This window comes from Bos indicus x Bos taurus, chromosome 23 (genome assembly GCF_003369695.1).
Source record: "Bos indicus x Bos taurus breed Angus x Brahman F1 hybrid chromosome 23, Bos_hybrid_MaternalHap_v2.0, whole genome shotgun sequence".
Classification (NCBI taxonomy): Eukaryota; Metazoa; Chordata; class Mammalia; order Artiodactyla; family Bovidae; genus Bos; species Bos indicus x Bos taurus.
In genome coordinates, this window is record NC_040098.1 from 1,795,343 (window position 1) to 1,818,701 (window position 23,359).

At 37.3% G+C, this 23,359-nt stretch overlaps 1 protein-coding gene across 12 annotated transcripts in view; it reads right to left on the reverse strand.

Annotated features, from left to right (window-relative positions):
• The window catches only part of KHDRBS2 (KH RNA binding domain containing, signal transduction associated 2), a 768,231-nt gene that overhangs the window by 539,277 nt on the left and 205,595 nt on the right, over positions 1-23,359 (reverse strand). The gene's annotated exons all lie outside the window — the stretch shown is intronic.

Genomic DNA, 23,359 nt, shown 5'->3' on the forward strand with positions numbered 1-23,359 from the left:
TTTTGTTTTTACATCAGCTTGATAAATTTAAGATTTATATCTTTCTAAATACATTTTCAGTGTAGATGTTTGTAAGCATGACAGAACTGATAACTTCTTCCAGATGACAATAATTATAAAGACACATTAAGAACATAAATATTTTAAAACCACATCCTAGCCAACAAACATTAATACAAAGTTATATTTGAAGTAGTTATAGTCTTCTTATATACTTAACATAATTATAAGTGCTTTTACTATATAATTATTATGTAGTAAGACAAAAGAGTTTCAGAAAATAATATTCTTTTATGGATATGATAAATATATATGTGTATGACTATCAATGCATGATAAATAGGGCCTTTTTTATTCATGAAGTTGGATGTCAAACTCAACTGAAAAATGTGTATCATATTCAACGTATTTATTCCAAGGCTTATTAAAATTATTCTACTTTGCTGCAGATGGATAAAATAACAATCACTTTTCTATGTTTTATGGATTAAAATGGTGTAAAATGATGACTTAAAACTTCCTATGTTTACAATTTTATTAAAACCCCAAGTTATATGCTTGATTAATATTTACAAAGATGCACTGCAGTGCCTTCTTAATAGTAACTGTCATGATTTCATGGGGTGCTGCTCAAATATTGAAGTACTCTGACAACATCCATCATAGCTACAAAAAAGAAAGTTCCAACATGGATAAAATGAAGTCATAAAAAATCTAACACAAGATCAAAAAATAATAGATAATTAGACACTGAATACATAAAACATCAACAATATATTTTTGGCACACTGGGTTAAGTTTAAATAGCAGTAGAAAAAGAGCAAGTAATAAAGAAAGTCTAAATCTGTTAATGATTTTAATATCTTAACCATTCCAAATATAAAAAGAACACAACTTGATTTAAAAGATTATTTAAATATGTCAACTAAAGAAGCAGTGATCAGAGAATGCTGTTAAATGAGAAATCCAGAACTATGCAATCCAACATTATGGCCACTAGTCACATGTGACTATTTAAATTTAATCAATTGAAATTAATTAGCATTCAAAATTCAGCTGATTGGTCACATTAGCTAGGCTTCAAGTGCCCAAAGCCACATGTAGGTGGTGACTAATAAAAGTGACAGCACAGACAGAACATTTCCAACAACACAGATATCTCTGTTGGAGAACTTTAACTGGAATATTTTAGAGTTTTAGGAAAACACTACTATGGAGAGTTGAGAATATAGAATTAAATTTTTATTATCACATGAAGCCAATGTTCCAGGTATTTATTATGATATTTTAGAATAGAAAAGTTAGCAAATTAACTCAGGTTCACTGTATATGACTAGTTGAAAGAATGATTGTACATTTTAATAATGGACACATGTCATCCATAACTACTAAACCCAGGTATAAAGAAACTAGCTTCATCACTCATGCTTATCATTTTTAAAATTCCGAAGTGCTTAGAAAAGCTACAATTCTGTCCAATAAAATTAACAAAGAACAACAACAATGAGAATAACAACAACAAAAACTAGTGGTATTATTCCTTTCACAGTTCTTGGGATGAGGAAGTAAATTAAGAATTCCATGGCTATAATCATAGTAAACTCATTCTCTTTAAATAACTAGATACACATGATTAGTGAGAAAACTGACAGGCGGTGAGATTGGTATTCAGTTGCAGCTTACTATAAATGTCAAAGTGAGTTTCATAGAGGGACATTCTAGAGCCTGGGCTCATGAACAGATACACAAGTCATGCATTGAAGTATATACACTTAGGTACTGATAAGTTACTTAAATTCTCCATCAGTTTCTTGATCTGTAAAAAGGGAGTTCAGTCCTGGAGGAATCAACATGCCTGACTTCAGAATATACTAAACAGCTACAGTTATCATCAAGACATTATGGTACTGGCACAAAGACATAAATATAGATCAACGGAACAAAATTGAAAGCCCAGAGATAAATCCATGTATCTATGGATGGACACCTTATCTTTGACAAAGGAGGCAACAACATACACTGGACAAAAGACAATCTCTTTAACCAGTGGTGCTGGGAAAACTGGTCAACCACTTGTTAAAAAAAAAAAAAAAACTAGAACACTTTCTAACACCATACACAAAAATAAACTCAAAATGGATTAAAGATCTAAATGTAAGACCAGAAACTATAAAACTCCTAGAGGAAAACAGGCAAAACACTCACTGACATAAATCACAGCAGGATCCTCTAGGAACCACCTCACAGAATAATGGAAAGAAAAGCAAAAATAAACAAATGGGACCTAATTAAACTTAAAAGCTTTTGCACAATGAAGGAACTATAAGCAAGGTGAAAAGACAGCCTTCAGAATGGGAAAAAATAATAGCAAATGAAGCAACTGACAAAGAATTAATCTCAAAAATAAACAAGCAGCTCATGTAGCTCAATTCAAGAAAAATAAATGACCCAATCAAAAAATGGGCCAAAGAACTTAACAGACATTTCTCTAAAGAAGACATATAGATGGTTAACAAACACATGAAAAGATGCTAAGCACCATTCATTATTAGAGAAATGCAAATCAAAACCACAATGATACACCATCTCATGCCAGTCAGAATGGCTGCTATCAAAAAGTCTACGAACTGTAAGTGCTGGAGAGGGTGTGGAAAAATGAACCCTCTTACACTGTTGGTGGGAATGTAAACTAGTACAGCCACTATAGAGAACAGAACAGACATTCCTTAAAAAAAAAAAACTGGAAATAGAACTGCCATACAACCCAGCAATTCCACTGCTGATCACACACACCAAGGAAACCAGAACTGAAAGAGACACATGTACCCCCAATGTTCACCGCAGCACTGTTTACAATAGCTAGGACATGGAAGCAATTTAGATGTCTATCCTCAGACGAATGCATAAGAAAGCTATGGTACAGATACACAGTGGAATATTACTCAGCTATTAAAGAAAATTCATTTGAATCAGTTCTAATGAGGTGGATGAAATTGGACCCTAATATATAGGGTGAAGTAAGTCAGAAAGAAAAACACCAATACTGTATATTAACGCATATATATGAAATTTAGAAAGATGGTAATGATGACCTTATATGCGAGATAGCTAAAGAGACACAGATGTAAAGAACAGACTTTTGGACTCTGTGGGAGAAGGCAAGGGTGCGATGATTTGAGAGAACAGCATTGAAAAGTGTGTATTACTGTATGTGAAACAGATTGCCAATTTAGGTTCAATACGTGAGACAGGGAGCTCAGGGCTGGTGCACTGTGACGACCATGAGGGATGGGATGGGGAGGGAGGGGAATGGGGATTCAGGATGGGAAACACATGTACACCCATGGCTGATTCATGGCAACGTATGCCAAAAATCACTACAATATTGAAAAGTAATCAGCCTTCCATTAAAATAAATAAATACATGTTTAAAAAAGGAAGAAAAAAAAAAAAAGAGTTCAGTTCAGTTCAGTCACTCAACTTTTTCTGACTTTTTGCAGCATTATGGACTGCAGTATGCCAGGCTTCCCTGTCCATCACCAACTCCCGGAGGCTGCTTTAACTCATACCCATCAAGTAGGTGAGGCCACCCAACCATTTCATCCTGCCATCCCCTTCTCCTCCTGCATTCAATCTTTCTCAACATCATTGTCTTTTCCAATGAGTAAGTTCTTGGCATCAGTTGGCTAAAGTATTGGAGGTTCAGCTTCAGCATCAGTGCTTCCAATGAACATTGAGGACTGATTTCCTTTATGATTTACTGGTTTGATCTCCTTGCAGTCCAGGGATGCTGAAGAGTCTTCTCCAACACCCCAGTCCAAAAGTATCAATTTTTCAGTACTCAGCTTTCTTTATGGTCCAACTTACACATCCATACATGAATACTGGAAAAACCATAGCTTTGACTAGACAGACATTTGTCAGCAAACTAATGTCTCTCCTTTTTAATATGCTGCCTAGGTTTGTCACAGTTTTTCTTCCAAGGAGCAAGCATATTTTAATTTCATGGCTGCAGTCACCATCTGCAGTGATTTTGGAGCCAAAGAAAATAAAATCTGTCACTGTTTCCATTGTTTCCCTTTCTATTTAACATGAAGTGATGAGACTGGATGCCATGATCTTTGTTTTTTGAATGCTCAGTTTTAAGCCAGCTGTTTCACTCTCCTCTTTCACTTTCATCAAGGGGCTCTTTAGTTCCTCTTTGCTTTCTGCCATAAGGGTGGTGTCATCTGCATATCTGAGATTATTGATATTTCTTCATGCAATCTTGATTCCAGCTTGTGCTTCATCCAGCCCAGCATTTCACACGATGTACCCTGCATATATATTAAATAAGCAGGATGGTGCAGCCTTGATGTATTCCTTTCCCAAGTTGGAACCAGTCTGTTGTTTGAAGTCCAGTTCTAACTGTAGCTTCTTGACCTGCATACAGATTTCTCAGGAGGAGGTAATGTTGTTTGGTATTCCCATCTCTTGAAGAATTTTCCACAGTTCATTGTGATCCACACAGTCAAAGGCTTTGGAGTAGTCAATAAAAAAAGTAGATGTTTTTCTGGAGGTCTCTTACTTTTTCTACAATCAAATGGATGCCGGCAATTTGATCTCTGGTTTCTCTGCATTTTCTAAATCCAGCTTGAACATCTGGAAGTTCTCATTTCAAGTACTGTTGAAGTCTGCCTTTGATAATTTTGAGCATTATTTGCTAGCGTGTGAGATGAGTGCAATTGTGTGATAGTTTGAACAATCTTCGGCATTGCCTTTCTTTGGGATTGGAATGAAAACTGACCTTTTCCAGTCCTTCATCCACTGCTGAATTTTCAGAATTTGCTGGTGTATTGAGTGCCAACACTCTCATAGCACTATCTTTTAGGATTTGAAATAACTAAACAAGAATTTTATCACCTCCACTAGCTTTGTTCCCAGTGATACTTCTGAAGGACCACTTAACTTCGCATTCTAGGACGTCTGGCTCTAGGTGAATGATCACACCATCATCTTTATCTGGGTCATTAAGATCTTTGTGTGTGTGTGTGTGTGTGTGTGTGTGTGTGTAGTTCTTTTTTGTATTCTTACCATCTTTTCTTAATATCTTCTGCTTCTGTTAGGTCCATACCATTTCTGTCCTTTACTGAGCCCATCTTTGCATGAAATATTCCCTTGTTATCTCTGATTTTCTTGAAGAGATCTCCAGCCTTTCCCAGTCTACTGTTTTACTCTATTTCTTTGCATTGATCACTGGGGAAGGCTTTCTTATCTCTCTTTGCTATTCTTTAGAACTCTGCATTCAGATGGGTATATCTTTCCTTTTCTCCTTTGCCTTTCACTCTTCTTTTTCTCAGCTCTTTGCAAGACCTCCTCAGACAACTGTTTTGCTTCTTTGCATTTCTTTTTCTTGGGAATGGTCTTGATCACTGCCTCCTGTATAATGCCACGAACCTCTGACCATAGTTCTTCAGGAACTCTATCTATAAGATCTAATCCCTTAATCTGTTTGTCACTTCTACTCTATAACTGTAAGGGATTTAATTTAGGTCATACCTGAATGGTCTAGTGGTTTTCCCTACTTCCTTCAATTTAAGTCTGAATTTTGCAATAAGGATTCCATGACCTGAACCAGAGTTTGTGTCTTGTCTTTTTTTTTTTTTTTTTTCCTGACTGTATAGAGCTTCTCCATTTTCAACTGGAAAGAATATAATCAAGCTGATTTGGTATTGACCATCTGGTGATATCCATGTGCAGTGTTGTTTCTTGTGTTGTTGGAAGAGGGTGTTTGCTATGAACAGTTCCTTCTCTTGGAAAATCTCTGTTAGCCTTTCCCCTGGTTCATTTTGTACTCCAAGGCTAAACTTGCCTGTTACCCCAGGTATCTCTTGACTTCAGACTTTTGCATTCCAATTCCCTCTGATGAAAAATACTTCTTTTTAGGTGTTAGTTCTAGAAGGTCTTGTAGGTCTTCATAGAACCATTCAACTTTAGCTTCTTCAGCATTAGCAGTTGGTTCATAGATTTGGATTACCTTGATATTGAATGGTTTCCCTGAAAACTAGCAGAGTCCATTCTGTCGTTTTTGAGATGCACCCAAGTACTGCGTTTTGGGCTCTTTTTTTGAGTATGAGTGCCATTTCATTTCTTCTAAGGGACTCTTGCCCATATTAGTAGATATAATGGTCATCTGAATTAAATTTGCCCATTCTGGTCCATTTTAGTTCATTGATTCCTAAAATGTCGTTGTTCACTCTTGCCATCTCCTGTTTGAAAACTTCCAATTCACCTTGATTCATGGACCTAACATGAAGAGATAAGAGTTACATATTCTTCATTTTGATTTTTATGAAGATGCCAGCTAATAGAGAACATGTGGTAGTGGTTTAGTTGCTAAGTTGTGTCCAACTTTTGCAACTCTTTAACTACAGCCTGCCAGGCTCCTCTGTCCAAGCAATTTCCCAGGCAAGAATACTGGAATAGGTTGTCATTTCTTTCTCCAGGGAGAGAATATAACAAATGTTAATTAGTAGTGGTATTTAGAAATATAATGAAATTAGTATTACTATTATTTTTATATACAGAAAAAAACAGCTTATTTTAAAGTGTAGGTTTCCAATATTTATCCTATATACTAGAATCAGAATTTTTGTTGAGGAGGAAGCTTATTAATCAATATGTTTTACAAATTCCCCAAGTAATCCTTCTTTGTACTAACATTTGAGAAACTTTAAGATCAGAAAGTTTTTACACTTAGGAATTAGGACTGAATTTGAATCTAGACAATGCCATTTCTTAGAGCCTTAGTTTCCTCATCTGTAAAATGGTAGGATAATATTTATTTCATAAGATCATCATGAGGGTGCTATTATTACTTAGGATACCAAGAAGATCCACTGAAATTGTTGATAATTGTTTCATCACCCATCATTCACAGGTCATTTTTTCACCACTGAGCAAATATCTTAATGCTGTGATTTTTCAAACGTGGTCACTGAACTAAGCTGCTGAATCAGCATCGCTGGTGAACTTGTTAGAAATGCAAATGGAAAGGACTCTTCCCCAGTCCTACTAAGTCAGAAATCCTGTGGCTAGGGCCCAGGCATCTGGTTCTTTCCAAGTGCTCCAGGTGAGCACTGATGCAGCTAGTCTGAGAGCAACTCTTTTTTTTTATTTTTTTATTTTATTTTTATTTTTATTGTGGAATTTATTTATTTTTTAAATTTTATTTTATTTTTAAACTTTACAATATTGTATTAGTTTTGCCAAGTATCGAAATGAATCCGCCACAGGTATACCCGCGTTCCCCATCCTGAACCGTCCTTCTTATGCACGGTACTGAGAGCAACTCTTTCAATGGATTATTTTTAATCAACTGTTGGCAGCCACCAAAGCTGAAAACCAAGTATCTGAAAAAACCCAAAACATAATGATAGGGACTTTTCTATAGTTTTAGTCTGATTTAAAATGATACATTTGTCACCATGTTAGCTTACTCACCATTATGTCTTTTTTCTCCCAAAACATAAAGCACAGTGATATTACTATTTTTATTAACCCATTAATTGCAATGTGCTTAAAATAAATCAGGTCTCATTCTCTTCCCTTCTAGTGGATTTTAGAGAACCCCATAAACTGCATCATGACCAGAAATCAAGCATTTTAACATGAGATGCAAATAGTTTTGAACCAAATTAACATGGCCTGCTTTGGTCTGATTTGCTCAGGCAAATTCATGGAATATTTAAGGCATGGGTCAACATTTTATTTTCTGTAAAGAGTCAGGCAACAAATATTTGGTGTTTATCAGATCATATGGCCTCTTGGAATTACTCAACTACTCCTGTAACACAAAATTGCTATAGAAAATAAATAAACAAATGTGTATAATTATGTTCTAATAAAACTGTACCAAAAGAGGTCATGGATTTGATCCATGGGTTCATCAATGCTTGTGGACTAAAAAATCATGACAATATTTTACACATGAAAATGGAACTAAGGCAGCTAAAAAATTTTATTTAAGTCATATAGCTTAATAAGAGGAAGTTTCACTAAATGATTCCCAATCAGGAGATATGCCCCTTTAAGTATGAGTAACTCATTATATCTAAAGGTTCAGTGCCACTTCATTACTATATAAATATGTTTTCGTCCATTATAGTGTATTCAAGATTATCTTAATTTTGTAAGAGTACTACATAAGCAATATTATTTGCTTTTGCTTAGGTAGTAGATTTGATTTGATGATATTAAGGCTTTGCTTTGATTTTTTTTTTCTCCCCTAGGAAAAAACATTATAAAACCAATTACCATGTAAGGCTATCACTAATGTTAAGATGTCAGTGAGTGGTTACCAGAGAGAACAACCACTATGATGTGAGAGTTTTGGCTCCTGCCTGCCTGCAAATGGTTGTCAGGCACTTAAAGCATAGCAATTTAGACACAGAGTCTTTTAGTCCATTCCCTGAGGCAAAGCTAGTAGCTCTTTGGTAACACATTGAAGAACTAACAGGACCTTTGAAGTCTGCCTTGCCTCCCTATTTGAAATGCATTCCTCTCCTTCCCCACAGTCTGGCAGAAGCCCCTGGATGCTAAACCTCACCACACAGAGATTTTCAGCTCTTTCTAAAATCAATGTAATACTCAGATTCTGAGACTGATTGTTTCATCTTCTAGATTTCTGGCATCTAAAGCACATGATTTTGGGGGGATAACTCACGTTAGGCATGTAAGCCAGGTATAAATCAAAAAGCACTGCAAGATTTATACTAAGTGACAAGTGACACTTGACCTCAGTGTCAGTGAGCAGCAAGGAGTGTTGGAGCCTTGGGAAGACCAGAGGGAGCACAGACCATCTAAGGGAGGAGTCACACTGTCTCACCAATTGATTAGTGACCTCATGATATAAAAGCCCAGTAACACCCTCTTTTCCAATTTTTTTCATAAAATAATTTTCTAACAGAATAGATTTTCTAGGTGAAATATGCAAGTTGAGATCCCGCCCACTAATCTTATTTGTTAAATACTAAAAGGATTGAACACACACTTCATGAGCTGCCACTTTAGAAACACTGGCCTGTTTCAGTCACTTATTTTAGATGTTTTCATCCATATCCTGATGTTTCCAAAGCTAAATGTACAGTTTCCTCAAAGCAGTGGAATTGTGTGTTCAATGGGCCTTATTCAGCTGGGACCCTTAAATTACATCAAATATCCACAGTGTGTTACCTGGCCACATTTGCTGTCCTGCATTCTGGCTTTGCTGCCCTGTTCACTTGCTCATGTCCTGTTCCTTTGCTGACCAGACCTGAAGTTGATTGATGTTAATAACAGATTTGTGGGCTGACTCTTCTATGGCCAGGAAGCACAATCATGATTGATCCCCATGTTCTGAATAGGACTTAGAGCCAAAGCAACAGCATGCAAAGGCACTCAGCAAACTTCTGTCTGTTTGACTCTCAATACTCTGTGCATAAGGGTTATCACAGCCTCTTTTCCAACCATCTAGGTGCTCTTGACAAGCTCCAATTATTCGGTAATTGCATCCATTTTTCAACAGCTATGCCCTTGGAATGCATTTGCACTTTTAACTAATCAGATAACTGGAAAATGCAGTGCCACTTCTGCAATAAAACCAATACTGATAAGAATCATTTGGTATCTTAAAAAATCCATATTTCAGAAGAAAATTATACTATCAACTGCAATATATGTGAAATTTTTGTTATATGTAAAGCAAATGACCCTCTAAATTTCTATGTATGTAAAATTCAACCAAAAAAAAAAATGTTATCTATTACTACTTTGGCTAATTCAAAGGCTAATAATAAAGAAAAAAGGGAGTGATTCTAGAGTTAGTTGCTTGTATTGCACTTTAACTCAATCTTAAAAGAGCAGTCTGCTGTCAAACAAAAGAATTACCAAAGCTTGTCAAGACCAACTACAAGGAGGTTGATTAAACACAGAATTAGTTCTGTGTGAAACTGACTGTGAACTAGATTTTATGAATCCATTATACTTTTCAGATATGACAGATATAACTTCATCAAGAAAAATTCAAGGAAAATAGAGATATGTCACCAAAAACTATATGTGTTACCATTACAACAAAGTATAAGGTCAAATATAAACCTGCATATTTAATGTTTTATCTTAGAAATCTGAAATATTTTTACAAGAAGAATGTAAAAGTGGATATTATTTTTTTTCCAAGGCAGTGCATAAAATGGTCACTGGCAAATCATAAGAAATTGTTTGCTATGCACTTGTCCCTCAGCAAATATAGTGCTGCTCTTTTAATCCTGAAAAGGACAGAGCTAAAAACAAATTAAATGACTTTTATTAAAAGATGGAAGGCAATTTGAAAAATTAGTATTTTGTTTTAAATATTTAGTTTAAGGTTTTATTAGTTTTCAAAAAGTCCTTGACAAAAATTTTCAAAAACAATATTTCACTTGATGCCACTAGAAAGGCAATAGAGAATCCTGCTGTGATGTATGTCGGAGAGTGTTTTGCCTATGTTCTCCTCTAGGAGTTTTATAGTTTCTGGTCTTACGTTTAGATCTTTAATCCATTTTGAGTTTATTTTTGTGTATGGTGTTAGAAAGTGGTCCAGTTTCATTCTTTTACAAGTGGTTGACCAGATTTCCCAGCACCACTTGTTAAAGAGATTGTCTTTAATCCATTGTATATTCTTGCCTCCTTTGTCAAAGATAAGTTGTCCATATGTGCGTGGATTTATCTCTGGGCTTTCTATTTTATTCCATTGATCAATATTTCTGTCTTTGTGCCAGTACCATACTGTCTTGATAACTGTGGCTTTGTAGTAGAGCCTGAAGTCAGGTAGGTTGATTCCTCCAGTTCCATTCTTCTTTCTCAAGATCGCTTTGGCTATTCGAGGTTTTTTGTATTTCCATACAAATTGTGGAATTATTTGTTCTAGCTCTGTGAAGAATACTGTTGGTAGCTTGATAGGGATTGCATTGAATCTATAAATTGCTTTGGGTAGTATACTCATTTTCACTATATTGATTCTTCCAATCCATGAACATGGTATATTTCTCCATCTATTAGTGTCCTCTTTGATTTCTTTCACCAGTGTTTTATAGTTTTCTATATATAGGTCTTTAGTTTCTTTAGGTAGATATATTCCTAAGTATTTTATTCTTTCTGTTGCAATGGTGAATGGAATTGTTTCCTTAATTTCTCTTTCTGTTTTCTCATTATTAGTGTATAGGAATGCAAGGGATTTCTGTGTGTTGATTTTATATCCTGCAACTTTACTATAGTCATTGATTATTTCTAGTAATTTTCTGGTGGAGTCTTTAGGGTTTTCTATGTAGAGGATCATGTCATCTGCAAATAGTGAGAGTTTTATTTCTTCTTTTCCAATTTGGATTCCTTTTATTTCTTTTTCTGCTCTGATTGCTGTGGCCAAAACTTCCAAAACTATGTTGAATAGTAATGGTGAAAGTGGGCACCCTTGTCTTGTTCCTGACTTTGGAGGAAATGCTTTCAATTTTTCACCACTGAGGATAATGTTTGCTGTGGGTTTGTCATATATAGCTTTTATTATGTTGAGGTATGTTCCTTCTATTCCTGCTTTCTGGAGAGTTTTTATCATAAATGGATGTTGAATTTTGTCAAAGGCTTTCTCTGCATCTATTGAGATAATCATATGGTTTTTATTTTTCAATTTGTTAATGTGGTGTATTACATTGATTGATTTGCGGATATTGAAGAATCCTTGCATCCCTGGGATAAAGCCCACTTGATCATGGTGTATGATCTTTTTAATGTGTTGTTGGATTCTGATTGCTAGAATTTTGTTAAGGATTTTTGCATCTATGTTCATCAGTGATATTGGCCTGTAGTTTTCTTTTTTTGTGGCATTTTTATGAGGTTTTGGTATTAGGGTGATGGTGGCCTCATAGAATGAGTTTGGAAGTTTACCTTCCTCTTCAATTATCTGGAAGAGTTTGAGTAGGATAGGTGTTAGCTCTGCTCTAAATTTTTGGTGGAATTCAGCTGTGAAGCCGTCTGGACCTGGGCTTTTGTTTGCTGGAAGATTTTTGATTACAGTTTCTATTTCCATGCTTGTGATGGGTCTGTTAAGATTTTCTATTTCTTCCTGGTCCAGTTTTGGAAAGTTGTACTTTTCTAAGAATTTGTCCATTTCTTCCACGTTGTCCATTTTATTGGCATATAATTGTTGATAGTAGTCTCTTATGATCCTTTGTATTTCTGTGTTGTCTGTTGTGATCTCTCCATTTTCGTTTCTAATTTTGTTGATTTGATTTTTCTCCCTTTGTTTCTTGATGAGTCTGGCTAATGGTTTGTCAATTTTATTTATCCTTTCAAAGAACCAGCTTTTGGTTTGGTTGATTTTTGCATTTATTTCTGCTCTAATTTTTAAGATTTCTTTCCTTCTACTAACCCTGGGGTTCTTCATTTCTTCCTTTTCTAGTTGCTTTAGGTGTAGAGTTAGGTTATTTATTTGCTTTTTTCTTGTTTCTTGAGGTGTGCCTGTATTGCTATGAACTTTCCCCTTAGGACTGCTTTTACCGTGTCCCACAGGTTTTGGGTTGTTGTGTTTTCATTTTCATTCGTTTCTATGCAAATTTTGATTTCTTTTTTGATTTCTTCTGTGATTTGTTGGTTATTTAGCAGTGTGTTGTTCAGCCTCCATATGTTGGAATTTTAATAGTTTTTCTCCTGTAATTGAGATCTAATCTTACTGCATTGTGGTCAGAAAAAATGCTTGGAATGATTTCTGTTTTTTTGAATTTACCAAGGCTCCTCTATGACCCACCTCCCAGAATATTGGAAATAAAAGCAAAAATAAACAAATGGGACCTAATTAAACTTAAAAGCTTCTGCACACCAAAGGAAACTATTAGCAAGGTGAAAAGACAGCCTTCAGAATGGGAGAAAATAATAGCAAATGAAGCAACCGACAAACAACTAATCTCAAAAATATACAAGCAACTCCTACAGCTCAACGCCAGAAAAATAAATGACCCAATCAAAAAATGGGCCAAAGAACTAAATAGACATTTCTCCAAAGAAGACATACAGATGGCTAACAAACACATGAAAAGATGCTCAACATCACTCATTATCAGAGAAATGCAAATCAAAACCACTATGAGGTACCATTTCACACCAGTCAGAATGGCTGCGATCCAAAAGTCTACAAATAATAAATGCTGGAGAGGGTGTGGAGAAAAGGGAACCCTCTTACACTGTTGGTGGGAATGCAAACTAGTACAGCCACTATGGAGAACAGTGTGGAGATTCCTTAAAAAACTGGAAATAGAACTGCCTTATGATCCAGCAATCCCACTGCTGGGCATACACACTGAGGAAACCAGAAGGGAAAGAGACACGTGTACCCCAATGTTCATCGCAGCACTGTTTATAATAGCCAAGACATGGAAGCAACCTAGATGTCCATCAGCAGATGAATGGATAAGAAAGCAGTGGTACATATACACAATGGAGTATTACTCAGCCATTAAAAAGAATACATTTGAATCAGTTCTAATGAGGTGGATGAAACTGGAGCCTATTATACAGAGCGAAGTAAGCCAGAAGGAAAAACATCAATACAGTATACTAACACATATATATGGAATTTAGAAAGAGGGTAACAATAACCTGGTGTACGAGACAGCAAAAGAGACACTGATGTATAGAACAGTCTTATGGACTCTGTGGGAGAGGGAGAGGGTGGGAAGATTTGGGAGAATGGCAATGAAACATGTAAAATATCATGTAGGAAACGAGTTGCCAGTCCAGGTTCGATGCACGATGCTGGATGCTTGGGGCTGGTGCACTAGGACGGCCCAGAGGGAGGGTATGGGGAGGGAGGAGGGAGGAGGGTTCGGGATGGGGAACACATGTATACCTGTGGCGGATTCATTTTGATATTTGGCAAAACTAATACAATTATGTAAAGTTTAAAAATAAAATAAAATAAAAATAAAGTAAAAAATAAATAAATAAAGTGATTATTGATATTAAAAAAAAGAAAGGCAATAGAGAGAATGTATATTACTTTATTAAAATTACTTTGTTAATTTGAGTTTAAAAACTTTTTATCATTTATATATATTGAAAGGTACAGAAGAAATATAACTAAATTCTGAGGCTACCATTTATTGGCCCATCTCCTAGAGCTGATTTAATCTACATAGTACTCATTATATAGCACAGTGTACACTTAATCACAGTGATTAGAAACTGATGAGAACAGTGACAAAGTCACTGATTTTTATTTACTTATCTTTTATGGAGGTTTGATTTACAGTACTGTGTTAGTTTCAGATGTATAGCATCAGTTCAGTTCAGTCGCTCAGTTGTGTCCAACTCTTTGTGACCCCATGAATCGCAGCAAGCCAGGCCTCCCTGTCCATCACCAACTCCCGGAGTTCACCCAGACTCACGTCCATCAAGTCAGTGATGCCATCCCGTCATCTCATCCTCTGTCGTCCCCTTCTCCTCCTGCCCCCAATCCCTCCCAGCATCAGAATCTTTTCCAATGAGTCAACTCTTCGCATGAGGTGGCCAAAGTACTGGAGTTTCAGCTTTAGCATCATTCCTTCCAAAGAAATCCCAGGGCTGATCTCCTTCAGAATGGACTGGTTGGATCTCCTTGCAGTCCAAGGGACTCTCAAGAGTCTTCTCCAACACCACAGTTCAAAAGCATCAATTCTTCAGCACTCAGCTTTCTTCACAGTCCAGCTCTCACATTCATACATGACCACTGGAAAAACCATAGCCTTGACTAGACAGACCTTTGGTGGCAAAGTAATGTCTCTGATTTTGAATATGCTATCTAGGTCATAACTTTCCTTCCAAGGAGTAAGTGTGTTTTAATTTCATGGCTGCAGTCACCATCTGTAGTGATTTTGGAGCCAAAAAAATAGTCTGACACTGTTTCCACTGTTTCCCCATCTATTTCCCATGAAGTGATGGGACCAGATGCCATGATCTTCGTTTTCTGAATGCTGAGTTTTAAGCCACCTTTTTCACTCTCCTCTTTCACCTTCATCAAGAGGCTTTTTAGTTCCTCTTCACTTTCTGCCATAAGGGTGGTGTCATCTGCATATCTGAGGTTATTGATATTTCTCCTGGCAATCTTGATTCCAGCTTGTGTTTCTTCCAGCCCAGCATTTCTCATGATGTACTCTGCATCAAAGTTAAATAAGCAGGGTGACAATATACAGCCTTGACGTACTCCTTTTCCTATTTGGAACCAGACTGTTGTTCCATGTCCAGTTCTAACTGTTGCTTCCTGACCTGCATACAGATTTCTCAAGAGGCAGGTCAGGTGCTCTGGTATTCCCATCTTTCAGAATTTTCCACAGTTTATTGTGAATCACACAACATAAGGGATTCAGTATTTTGGCAAACTATATTCCATTATATGTTATTACAAATGAATGATTTTTAAGCCATTAGAGTAACAGGAGATATGTCAAACTTGCATTTTTCTTAGCTCTCAATTACTTCATTTTCTTGCCTTTAAGTAATTACTTTAGAGATAGATTTTAAAAGAAGAAAATTTAAAAGTTTAAAGCTTCTCTTACATGATTTTTAACTTGGAATTATGGCTTATACATAAGTTTCTACAGACTGGATTCACATTCTTGTAAAACATTTTCTCTGCTGCAATGTTTTCATTTACTGCTAAGGTCTCTTATTCACAGAGTAATCAACAGTCTTGCTAAAAAAAAAAAAAAAAAAGGAGGGGACTTCTCTGGTTGTCCCGTAGTCCTGAGCTCCTAATTCGGGGGGCACAGGTTTGATCCCTGGTCAGGGAACTAATTGCTGCATTCTGTGCAATGTGGCCAAATAGATAAATGATCAATTAAAAAAAAAAGAATGGAAAGAAAGGGGGCACATGCGCACAAAAACTCCATTTATGTGTTAACATGTAAAGCAACTAAAAGAACCCATCTCCTAAATCATAATTATATCTGTCATAAGTATTTCCAAACTGAGTACTTAAACACAGGACCAAGCATAGCACTGTGTCCTGTGGCAGAGAAGCATAATTTGTCTCCTCCACACCAGTCCCTATTCAAGGGTTTAAGAAAAATGACACCTCTACACATCTATGATAAGTGCTAACTTTTCAAGTATCAGCAAACAAATTCACATGCAGATATGAACTTTTCTGTGTAACAATATCCTCCATTGCCACTGTGAGAGGCTACACTTTTATGCACAAATGCACGCCCTGAGCAGCTGTACCTTCATTCAGTTATAGAGATGTCTTCCTATCAAAACTGCTTACAACATAAGATCTACAGAAGGATAGTCACAAGACCATCTGTGCACTTATTTATCCTCTGATTGGTTCCTCTTCAGAGGTTGCACTTCAGGTATTTTTGCTTGCAGAGTGACCTAGTCCCATGAATTTAGAAGTTTGCACTATGTTACCTCAACTTACCGAGGACAATCAATCCTAGGAATTCAAAGACTTTGGAGATGGCCCAATCTGAAGTAAGAATTTTTTCTACCTTTTCCCAGAAATGCTCTACTAAGCATTAAATCTGCCAAAATTAACAATATTTAATAGGCTAGTATTTTCTCATTTTATAAATTATATCTTTTAAAAAGAGAAAAAGAAATTATCCCACTTCTGATAAGTCACTGGTCATTGCTGCTAAGTCACCTCAGTCGTGTCCGACTCTGTGCGACCCCATAGACGGCAGCCCAAGAGGCTCCCCCGTCCCTGGGATTCTCCAGGAAAGAACACTGGAGTGGGTTGCCATTTCCTTCTCCAATGCATTAAAGTGAAAAGTGAAAGTGAAGTCGCTCAGTCGTGTCTGACCCTCATCGACTCCATGGACTGCAGCCTACCAGGCTCCTCCGTCCATGGGATTTTCTAGGCAAGAGTACTGGAGTGGGGTGCCATTGCTTTCTCCGGAGCCACTGGTCATTGGATGCTGCTAAATTTCACTTTATTCAGTTCAATCAGGATTTCTCCTCTTTTCAGTCAGTTTGGGCTCTACCTGTGCCTCTTCCCAAATACCATGAAAGAAGTCACTACTCAAAGGTCTTTTACAGTAATATTATGTTAAAAGGGGGATGCATAATAACAAAGAACTCGATTAATTCATAAACCCTAGGAACTGCTAACACTCTAAGGGTGTCCCAGGATAACATGGCAAGTGCTGGGCTGGAGCAGGTAACGAATGTGATGATTAACTACTTGCAGTGCCATTAAGACGGGCTGTATCTGGGTGTGATGATGCTGATAGCATCTCTTCTCTTTACACCAAGGGTTCTTAGCTTGGTGAGGGTCTAGGCTGAGGTCAAGACTGAGGGTCTAAGGAAGTCAGACATCCAGTGGTTGAGTAACTCATTTCAATACTAAAGCCTGCTTGTGAAAGGCTAATACAAAGCTCTTACAAGTAGAACTAGGAGCAAATAAATAAGGACAGCTGTGCTCCACAGCATTTAAATAGAGAAAACATGTTCTGAAGAAAGCAAACTGGGGTTGTAAGTACTGTTCATTTATGTAAATGAGTTTAGACACATTTTTTTACATTCACATTTACAGAACTGACTGACTTAATAAATTGACTTTGGAAATTAATAAAAAGTTTGCAATTGAATTATCTTGGGGCATATTTTTGATTATTGCCGGTATACAAATAAAAGCAACATCCTGGTGTCCTCTTTCTAAAAGGCCTATTTATTCTCTGACCCTAGACTAAACCTCTAGTTTTTATTATTTACCAATATAAACAACAAGGCCCATGACATGGATGGTAATTACTCCACTGATGGACTGTTGACAGGCCTAGGAGACTGGACCCTGCTTGGAACTAAGAGGAAGGAGGTAAAGACAGTCTTTAGCCTCAGGAACCCCATGAGTCCCGGAAACAAACAGCTGCACGTTAATAGAGATTCCCAGGGCAATGCGACAAGCATGATGATGTAAGGAAGCACAGGGGCCATTTTAAGAACTAAAAAAGGTAAATTCTCTCTTTTGCATGCAAAGTTGCTTTAACAACAATAGACAGGCCTTGAGTGTTCACTAAGATATCCACAAGGCTCTCACCCCTTCATCAATGCCTATCTCTTGTCCCTCCCCCTCCACACATTAATTCATTAATGTCTTAAATTTCTCTCAGACCCTCTGAGGAGCTATTCCTCATGCTGGAGACCTGCACAAGGGCAAACTTCCATGCTTCCAGCCCCTAAAGCTCACCTGCCACCACAGGGGCAGCTGACACAGACCTGTGTCACAGGGGCAGCTACCTGTCGGTTTCCCAAGCAGAACGCTCTGCCAAGCAAAAGTGATCATTAAAAAAAAAAAAAAGATTACTACTGGTGTTTGATGAACCACTGTCTAGCATAGCACAAACCAAAAGTTATTTGCTCAACAAATATTTATTAAGTACATTAACTTATGGAGAACATAACTATCAACTACAAATTGGAACTTGCCTGTCAACTGAAAATTGACACTTCCCAAAAGTATTTGTCAGTGACTGACTTTCTGCAACTAACACCAAAAAAACAGATGTCTTTTTCAACACATGAGACTGGAATGAAAAAGTAGGAAGTCAAGAGATACCTGGAGTAACAGGCAAGTTTAGCCTTGGAGTACAAAATGAAGCAGGGAAAAGGATAACAGAGTTTGGCCAAGGGAATGCACTGGTCATAGCAAACACCCTCTTCCAACAAGAGACAACTCTACAAATGGACATCACCAGATGGTTAAAACCAAATCAGCAAAAACAAAGCAAAACAAAACAAAAAAACAACCAAATCAGCTTGATTACATTGTTTCCAGTTGAAAATGGAAAAGCTCTAAATAGTCAGCAAAAGCAAGACCAAGAGCAAACCATGGCTCAGATCATGAACTCCTTATTGTAAAATTCAGACTTAAATTGAAGAAAGTAGGGAAAACTAGTAGAACATTTAGGTATGACCTAAATAAAATCCCTTACAATTATACAGTGGAAGTGAGAAAGATTCAAGGGAACAGATATGATAGACAGAGTTTCTGAAGAACTATAGATGGAGGTTCCTAACATTGTACAGGAGGCGGTGATCAAAACCATCCCCAAGAAAAAGAAAGGCAAAAAGGCAAAACGGCTATCTGAGGAGGCCTTACAAATAGCTGAGAAAAGAAGAGAAGTGAAAGGCAAAGAAGAAAAAGAAAGACATGCTTATCTGAATGCAGAGTTCCAAAGAATAGCAAGGAGAGTTAAGAAAGCCTTTCTCAGTGATCAAAGCAAATTAAAAAAAAAAAAAATAGAGAAAAACAATAGCATGAGAAAGACTAGAGACCTCTTTAACAAAATTAGAGATACAAAGGTCACATTTCAGGCAAAAATAGGCACAATAAAGGACAGGGATGGTATGGACCTAAAAGTAGCAGAAGATATTAAGAAAAGGTGGCAAGAATAGACAGGAGAACTATGCGAGAAAGATCTTAATGACCCAGATAACCACGATGGTGGTGTGGTCAATCACCTAGAGCCAGACATCCTGGAACGCGAGGTCAAGTGGGCCTTAGGAAGCATCACTATGAGCAAAGCTAGTGGAGGTGATAGAATTCTAGCTGTTATTTCAAATCCTAAAAGATGTTCCTGTGAAAATGCTTCACTCAATATGCCAGCAAACTTGGAAAACTCAGCAGTGGTTATGGGACTGGAAAAGGTCAGTTTTCATTCCAGTCCCAAAGCAGAGAAATGCCAAAGAGTGTTCAAACTACTGCACAATTGCACTCATCTCACACGTTACCAAAGTAATACTCAATATTCTCCAAGCGCGTCAATAGTACATGAAGCGAGAACTTTCAGATGTTCAAACTGGATTTAGAAAAGGCAGAGGAACCACAGATCAAATTGCCAACATCAGTTGGATCATAGAAAGAGCAAGACAATTCCAGCAAACATCTACTTCTGTTTCATTGACTACACTAAAGGCTTTGACTATGTGGATCACAACAAACTGTGGAAAATTCTTCAAGAGATGGGGATATTAGACCTCCTTACATCAAGGCTGTACACTGTCACCCTGCTTATTTAACTTCTATGCAGAGTACATCATGAGAAACATTGGACTGGAAGAAACACAAGCTGGAATCAAGATTGCCTGGAGAAAAATCAATAACCGCAGGTATGGAGATGACACCAGCCTTATGGCAGAAAGTGAAGAGGAACTAAAAAGCCTCTTGATGAAAGTGAAAGTGGAGAGTGAAAAAGTTGGCTTAAAGCTCAACATTCAGAAAATGAAGATCATGGCATCTGGTCCTATCACTTCATGGAAAATAGATGGGGAAACATTAGAAACAATGTCAGACTTTATTTTTGGGGCTCCAAAATCACTGCAGATGGTGACTGCAGCCATGAAATTAAAACACACTTACTCCTTGGAAGGAAAGTTATGACCAAACTAGATAGCATATTCAAAATCAGAGACATTACTTTGCTACCAAAGGTCTGTCTAGTCAAGGCTATGGTTTTTCCTGTGGTCATGTATGGATGTGAGAGTTGGACTGTGAAGAAGGCTGAGCACTGAAGAATTGATGCTTTTGAACTGTGGTGTTGGAAAAGACTCTTGAGAGTCCTTTGGACTGCAAGGAGATCCAATCAGTCCATTCTGAAGGAGATCAGCCCTGGGATTTCTTTGGAAGGAATGATGCTAAAGCTGAAACTCCAGTACTTTGGCCACCTCATGTGAAGAGTTGACTCATTGGAAAAGACTCTGATGCTGGGAGGGATTGGGGGCAGGAGGAGAAGGCGACGCCAGAGGATGAGATGGCTGGATGGCATCACTGACTCGATGGACGTGAGTCTGAGTGAACTCCGGGAGTTGGTGATGGACAGGAAGGCCTGGCATGCTGCTATTCATGGGGTCCCAAAGAGTTGGACATGACTGAGCGATTGAACTGAACTGAACTGAACCTGCCTCCTGAGAAATCTGTATGCAAGTCAAGAAGCGACAGTTAGAAATAGACCTAGAACAATGGACTGGTTCCAAATTGGGAAAGGAGTACATCAAGGCTGTGTATTGTCACCCTGCTTATTTAACTTATATACAGAGTATATTATGTGAAATGCCGCACTGGATGAAACACAAGCTGGATTCAAGATTGCAGGGGAAAATATCAGTAACCTCAGATATGCAGATGACACCACCCTTATGGCAGGAAGTGAAGAGGAACTAAAGTGCCTCTTGATGAAAGTGAAAGAGGAGAGTGAAAAAGCTGGTTTAAAACTCAACATTCAAAAATCTAAGATCATGGCATCTGGCCCAATCACTCCATGGCAAACAGATGGGGAAAGAACAAAAACAGTGACAGACTTTATTTTCTTAGGCTCCAGAATCACTGCACATGGGACTGTAGCCATGAAAATAAAAGATGCCTGCTTCTTGCAAGAAAAGCTATTACCAACCTAAACAGCATATTAAAAAGCAGAGTCATTACTTTACCGACAATGGCTGAATGTGAGAGTTGGACCATACAGAAAGCTGAGAACTGAAGAATTGATGCTTTTGAACTGTGGTGTTGGAGAAGACTCTTGAGAGTCCCTTGGACTGCAAGGAGATCCAACCAGTCCATCCTAAAGGAAATCAGTCCTGAATATTCATTGGAAGCACTGATGCTGAAGCTTCAATACTTTGCCCACCTGTTGTGAAGAACTGACTCATTGAAAAAGACTCTGATGCTGGGAAAGATTGAAGGCAGTAGGAGAAGTGGACACCAGAGGACGAGATGGTTGGATGGCATCGACTTGATGGACATGAGTTTGAGTAAGCTCTGGTGATGGACAGGAAGCCTGGCATGCTGCAGACCATGGGGGTCACAGAGTCAGACACGACTGAGTGAATGAACTGAACCTACTGATGGACTGAAGTTCCCTTGTTTTCAGGATTTTTCACCTGTAATCAACAGCCTGGTGCTGTCAAACTAATATCCTCACCTCTCAGAGGAACAATACCTGCTGGGACAATTTTTAATCAGCCCATTGCCCTTGTTATCATGGACAATTTCAGCAGTATACGGTCCAAATTTTGGCTATGAAGCTATGACCACAGAAAAATAAAGATGATGTTTGACAAAGTCGTCATAATATTCTTTAGACTCCAGAGAAAGCTTGAAGGGAAAACTTGTTCTCCTTGTAGCCCAAGGGACTCTCAAGAGTCTTTGCCAACCCCACAGTTCAAAGGCATCAATTCTTCAACACTCAGCCTTCTTTATGGTTCAGCTCTCACATCCCTACATACTACTAGAAAAACCACAGCTTAGACTATATGGACCTTTGTTGGTAAAGTGATATCTCTTCTTTTTAATATCTCTTTAGGATTTTTGCCCTGAGAGAATAATTTCACTATGCCTTTTTAATTTCTCTTATTATAACTGTTATTTTCAATCAGTGAGTTTTATATTGTGATATCTTAGTCATAACTTAGTTTGAAGAACAAAGCTATGAGATCTCTTGTTATGCCAATACAGATATATGTAAGTCTCAGTATGTGTCTTTGTCTTTTGATAATATTGCTGATTGCTGAGGTTAGTTTATAAATGAGCTCTAATTTAATTGACCTAAAGAAAAGTAAGTGTTTACAAATCAAACAATTCTAAATACAAGAGAAATCAACCTAAATTAATTTCAGGTTTATGTGAATTGAGAAATATTTGGTATTAAATTAATATCTAGCATTAATGTTTGCTGTTGGTCTAACTAATATAGACTTTTTAAGAGTTAATAACATTAATATTTTCATTGTGCCTAGGTTTAATATGAGTTAAGTACTGTTATATCTGTTACAATTTGTCAGCAAGGAAAGTAATTCCAGTAAAGAAACTTCTAAGGAGAGAAAAATGTGAGATCAGATCTTTTCGAATAATTATGCTTCAGGAGTGTCTATTTACAAGTCTCTGCTCACACACACCAAGTATCTCCAGACTTGGGTAATTTGAATTTCTAGGGTTGTGCTAAACTGAGTGATGAAAATTTATTGAATAGCTAGGTAATTTCCAAATAAAGTAATATTCTGAAGCACTGATTACTGAAAACTAACTTCCTCTTACAGAGAAACAAAAGAGATTTTAGATTGATTGTGTGTGTGAAGTAGCTTCAGTCGTGTTTGACTCTTTGCAAGCCCATGAACTGTAGATGGCCAGGGTCCTCTGTCCATAAGATTCTCCAGGCAAGAATACTGGACTGAGTTGCCATTTCCTATTCCAAGGGATCTTCCCAAATCAGGGATTGAACCATCTCATGTCTCCTGCATTGGCAGGCCAGTTCTTACCACTTGTCACCTTGGAAGCCTAATTTTAGATTACTAATGAATAATGTTGGGTGCTATACTGAGATGTTCAATTTTTTTTTAA